This window comes from Patagioenas fasciata, chromosome 5, assembly GCF_037038585.1.
Source record: "Patagioenas fasciata isolate bPatFas1 chromosome 5, bPatFas1.hap1, whole genome shotgun sequence".
Taxonomy (NCBI): Eukaryota; Metazoa; Chordata; class Aves; order Columbiformes; family Columbidae; genus Patagioenas; species Patagioenas fasciata.
This window is the reverse complement of record NC_092524.1, coordinates 25,128,701-25,134,883: the sequence shown is the minus strand read 5'-3', so window position 1 is coordinate 25,134,883 and position 6,183 is coordinate 25,128,701. Positions and strand designations below refer to the sequence as shown.

The 6,183-nt window shown below is 35.5% G+C and overlaps 1 long non-coding RNA gene across 1 annotated transcript; it reads left to right on the top strand.

The window, feature by feature from the left end:
- The first annotated feature begins 1,990 nt into the window (after positions 1–1,990).
- LOC139828098 (uncharacterized) lies at positions 1,991–5,163 on the top strand. Its single transcript, XR_011739331.1, has 3 exons — positions 1,991–2,598; positions 2,695–2,921; positions 3,297–5,163. It is a non-coding gene; the product is annotated as an uncharacterized lncRNA (long non-coding RNA).
- Positions 5,164–6,183: the final 1,020 nt, after the last annotated feature.

The following is a 6,183-nucleotide window of genomic DNA, read 5'->3' as shown; positions in this document are numbered from 1 at the left end:
TGGGCAGATCATTAACCTAACTTTGAAAGGGGGCTAGGATGAAAAAATGCTCAAGCAAAAACTGGATTCCTAAATGGTATCCAGTTTCTTAACTCCATTGTTGGAAGTATGAAGTTCTGGGAGATGATAGGCAGAATCATAGAGAAGGTGATGAGATCCAACAACATGAAGTCATGTCAGTGGTCCCACTTCTTCCAAGAAGTAAGCAACCAAAACATGGAGAGGTATAAAAGGCACACAGAAGTCAAGGATCTCCAGAGAAGAGAGGTACCTTGTATATAGCTCATTAATACTGGAACAGTGTATCTAAAAATATTAATTTTTGTTTATTATAATGTATTAGATAACTTATTAGGAAGTTTGGCTTCATAATGAAGATAAATTAAGAGGCGATTTTAATTGGCGGTGTAAATTTGCCTCTCAGAATGCTGAACTTTATAGACTTTTGTCAAAATATGTTTGTTTTCAGTTGTCAGTTTGTGAGTAAAATTATTAATATTAGAGCTTTCCAATGAAGAGTACTATCATGAAAAGCACTCACACAGGTTAAGTTTATTGTCATATACAGTTTTTTGATTTGAGATTGATGATTGAGCCTTTTGAGGAAGGAACTGAATGTGAGTATGTAGATGTGTGTGAGAAATTTCATTCATAACTGTCTTTAGTGAAACAGAATACAGTGTTATCAATATTGATGTCTCTCATATATAGCATGTGTAATGGGGAACAGTTTCCACTTAATAGGCTTCTAAAGCTCTTGGGCAAATCAATAGGCCTTTATCACTAAGGGAGCTCAAACTTTGAATTGTAAATGAAAAAACAAACAAACAAACGAAAACAAAAACCGAAACAAAAAACGAAACAACAAAAACAAAAACCAACCAACCGAAAAAAAAAAAAAAAACAAAACACTGCTTGGGCTAATTTATTTATTTGTTCTTTTTAAAAAGCATACTCTTGAGAGATAGCAAGTATCTTCAAATATAATTAGAGAAGCAATGAAGTAGATGCAGTATTTATATATCTTAATGGTTTTATGAGAAAGCTGCATCATGCTGAGGGATATGCTAGCACTTACACTTATCATGAAAGAAGACGTTAAGCCCCATGTGAGATTCATCTCCTCTTGGCTCTTTTAGAACTTATCGGGAATTTTTAGTTTTATGCTTGTTTTGCTTATTTTTTTATTTGTTTTGGTTTAATTTCTCTGTTGTCAATGGAATTTAATTTTTCTTATAGGCATATGAAAGGCATATGAAATTGTCTTCTCAGGGTATTTACTTTTGGTGGTGAATTCTGCTACTATTTAAAGGCACTTCCACTGAGCTCCAAATAACTATCCAACTTCGAGCAATCCACTGAACTGTTTTCAAGTTTTTCCTATCAAAAGTCATTAAATCAAATCCTATTATTTTCTTCTACACAAATCTACTAGTAAATGGCTTCAGTTTAAAGGAACATGTTATTCAGACTTAACACTTAATGTGAAATGCAAAACATTGTCTCTCAAATAAGGATATTTTCAGAAATCACATAAATAGATTTTCAGAATTGTAGCTAATTAGGTACAGCTAGCTATGGTAGGTACAGTTTTCTGTTGACTATTGTAGGCTCTGACCATTTTGTAGGTTTTGTATTTTTTTTTAAATACCATGCCAATAAAATGCCTCTCTCTCTTACTCTTGGAGGCAATTTCTGTTCTCTAAAAAATATATTATAATTTAAGAGCCATGACTTCCATCAGTATAAGAAATTTACCCTTTAACTATCTTACAGTATATAATGGTGAATTTTGCCTCCAGAATACATCTAAGTACATAGACATATCAATGTTCATGCATCACATGTGATGTATGGTTTAAATACAATAATTACTACTTTCACTTCAGGAATCTTTTAAGGGGAATAACATAGGGATGGTGGTCAAAGAGATGCAGGTTTTTCTTTTTTTTTTTTTTTTTCAGCTGATCCAAATGAGAAACTGTGTAATATTCAGTGTTTTTCTCATCATATGTTTTGGAAGAACCTGGGCTGGGGCTTACATTCATTTGCATTACTTCATGGATCTTTAGGAAAGAAGAGTCAGCGACATATTATTTGGATCAGTTTTTCTTCAATTAAAGGAAAAGCTTCAATGGAAATTCAAACTATGATGAAGTCACCATGTTGACACAGCGCTTCTCAAAACTTCTTGACAGGTTTCTGAAATTTCTGTACTGGAGTTAGAAACACCTGTGTTCATGTGAGTCCCAAACACCAGAGCACTGTGTTGCCTAAATAAACCATGCTTTCCATATTTACATTGCTTTTCACATTGCCACTTGGGCAAAATCTTCCACTGGGGATCGTTGAAGGTTTTTTTTGGTACTTGGTGGTTTGTCTGTGCTGAAGCCAGACAGACAGTACCAGATGATAATCTAATCAGCATACAAAGAAGCAGCAGGCACATTTCAGCACAATAAATTTCTAAATGTTATGCTGTTGCTCTTATATTTTGCAGGTGATAAAGATTTCTGTGTGCAAAAAGTCTGAGTTGAATACGTCTACTGACCTCACAGGAGCTACACAACTTGAGGATTTAATCCAAATATCTTATAGGTGATGCTAGATAAATTACCATCCCTTCTTTGTCTATTGTAAATTTTCATTTTAAATTTTGTTCTGTTTTTCTTTTTCTGTGAAATAATGAAGCAGATAATGGAGTACCGTCAAAAGCTGGATAGGCATTCTGCAATTATACACCTCCAGAGTAAGAGAGTTCTGCATCATGATCCCCTTGGCAACTGCAATCCTCCAGACAGTGAATACTTTATATCATTCCCAGACCAGAATCTGCTACTCAGGGTGATATCTGAAGCACAGAGAAACAGCCAGAGATGGGACATACCAGAAAACATAGAGGGTTTTGTTTGTTTTCTTAGGTAAATGAAGAATTCTGTTCCTGATTTTAATTTAAAGACATTGCAGATATGCTATGCTCTTTGTAAAACATAGTAAGTTGATTATTAGGTTCATCTGCTAAATTGTGTGTGATCAGATTTCTGGGGTTTGAAAACATTTGCTGCTGTCAGTTGTGCAGGAATTTATGGTATTTTAGCTGCTTCAACAGCTAGAAGGCAAACATACAATTCTGAACACGGGACTTACATAGCACTTATGAATTGTTTGGCATCATTACTATGTAGTACAAACAATATAGAGGACTCAGAAGAAGTATATTCTCATCCATATTCTCTCTCTTTCTTTTTTTTTTTTCTTCCTGGTTCCTGATTCTGCCACCTCTTGTGGATTGGAAGAATTATGTCACTGTTGGTCTCCTCAGCGAGCAGAGAAAAAAATTCTAATGGAGTCAAAGGGAATTTCTTATAAAGGGATGTGATGATTTAGTGATGAAGTGATGAGATGTAATGAAAGCCAGGTGACTAAGTGTACAGTGTTAAAATAGCACACTTCTTAAAAATTCTGGGATTTGCAGGCAGCTGTCTAATTTGCACCATCATATGATTTGTTAATGTATCTCTGGGAGAGAGTGAGGGGTAACCTTGGGCTATAAGTCTTTTAGAAAATGTGTCTTTTTAAGGAAATGCCTGAAGAAGAGCATGGAAAACTGGGACAAAGACAAGAGACTCCAGGCTCTCAAATGCTGCAAATCAGAAAGTTCATGGAAAGTGCTTTAGTAAGAAAGTCAGAAATCAGTTTTGAAGAAAGTACTTCTTTGCAAAGGAAGATGATAATCAACATACCACGTATCTAGTTTCTCCAGTGAGTAATTTAAGTGGTATAAAGCATCCCTTTCTAGAACTATAGAAAGGGTGGTAGAGAGATTAACAAATTTTGACATTGACATTATAACCCTTTGTGACTGTACCATGAAGGCAAAAATATGCTGTGGGAGATTGATGTCCTTAAACATATGTACATGTTTTCTCTTTCTTTTCTGAAAGGTGCCACTGAATCCTTCTAGAAGTGAAAAACTACATACACATACATTATTTCTGTATTGTCACAATACTTTGAGGTATTCTTAAATGAAATATGATGAACATACATACAGAAACATATGTACTTACCTGTGTTCTGTTACTACATCTGAAGTTTTAAAGCATGTTTGATATATCAGCTATTGAAGAGCACTTTGTTTATAATGGCCTCTTCAAATTTTGAGAAGCTACATAATGTTCAGCTAGGAGATAATTTTTTTTCAGCAGATGGCAACTTTTGTTATCCCTGTGGAATATACGAAAAAGGCACCATGGCTCTGTTCTGACAAAAAGGCTCTGGTTCTGTGGACAGCAATGCACATGCACATGTACAGACACCCTTGAGATGTCATTTTGCCATCAACCAATGAATTCTGATTTCTGTATTTGCTAGTTAACAAATTACAGAAGTTCATGCCCAAACCCGAAAGCCAGTTTTAGGCTGGTTTACAAAATCCTGGTTACCTAGCAACAAGTAGAAAGGATGTGGAGGAGCAGGCAGGTTCTGAGTCGATACATGGCAGCAGTAGCGTCAGTTCAGCAAATCAGGCTTTAGACAGCTTTCTGTATTTATATAGATAGCTCTGAAAAATAAATATGCTTACTGAAATGCAGTAACTGTGAGTGTTTCATAGTCTGACACTAGCATCCCCTTACATGAACTCCCCAGAGTGGCAGCTTCTATGCCCAATGTATTCTCAGATCTTTAGAAGAAGAGTAAAATATCAGCAGGAGAGTGGAAAAGCAGAACAGAACAAAGCATTTGACTGGATATTAATTAGCTCTTATCAAATATGCAAGGATCTGGTTTTTTCATGTCTTTTAAATGTAGTGTGTTGTAGAGAGAAGGAAAAAACCTTTTATAGTTGATGTCCACACTAGAAATACTAAATATTTTTCCCAAGGACTTCAGTATGCTTTCATCCATTCAAACATTTCTGACTTCTGTGTCTGAAAGGGAGAAAAAGAAAGCAACAAAACCAAAACCAAACAAACTCGTAAATCCGTGGTTGCTTATAAAATAAATTCTGATGTGAATATGTCTAATATCCAACAAAATTATTTTCCTATGAGTCTTTGAGTATATCCACTAGAAAGAGAAAAAGGTTATGGCACTATTTGGAGAAAAAAAAAAAAGTTAAATTTTCCTGTTCATAAATTTGTTCATAAATTCTGTTCATAAATGTAGGATAATAATATTTCTTTTTAATAATAATAATAATGTTTCTGCTTTTCAAATGTTACTTGTAAATGCCTTAGGACAAGGTTTTTCCTCACTGTAGTTGTAGAGATCCCTAGCACCAGAGGACCCTATTCTCAGTTAAATAAAAGTTTAAAATAATTGATTTGAGCACTAGGAAGAATGTCATTATTTTAATTTGAAAATAAAACCCTAATTTTCTTTAAAAATATACTCTCGTGTGTTTAAATGACAAATATAACATACTTGAAATTCTAATTCTGAAAAACTAATTAATTCACTGCCATGGGTCAGCGATTTTCTTTAGGAGAATTAGGGTTTGTTATTTAATGAGACGTCATAAACTAAAGATACAGGTGATCCCCTCTAGTCCTCCTCTTTACCATCCTCCTTAGCCTGCTGCTGTAAAACTTTTAAAGCCTCTTTTGTTATGTGTTAATTAGTATTAATGGGATTAATCTTTGCAAAATAGAGAAGAAAGCAAACAGGATGCTGGGACTGCATTAGCAAGGGCATCACCAGCAGAGACAAAGATGTTATTATGCCACTCTACTCAGCAATCATCATGCCACACCTGGAATGCTGTGCTCAGTTTTGGTCCCCACTGTACAAAAGATGTGGATAGACTGGATAAGGTCCAGAAAAGTGCCACAAAGATGACCAAGGACTGGGAAGCCTGCCAAATGTGGAAAGGTTGAGAGAACTGAGTTTGTTTAGCCTTGAGAAAAGAAGTCTTAGGGGAGACCTTGTCGCCATGGGCTAGTATTTGAGGGGAGACTACAAAGAAGATGGAGACTCCCTTTTTAAATGGAGTCACATGGAAAAGAGAAGGGGCAACATGTACAAGTTACTCCTGGGGAGACTCTGATGGGACATAAGAGGTAAGTTTTTCAGGATGAGAACAATCAGCCATTGGAATAATCTACCCAGGGAAGTGGTGGATTCCCCAACACTGGGCAATTTTAAGCTTCAGCTGGACAGGGTGTTCCAGAGTTCCCTTCC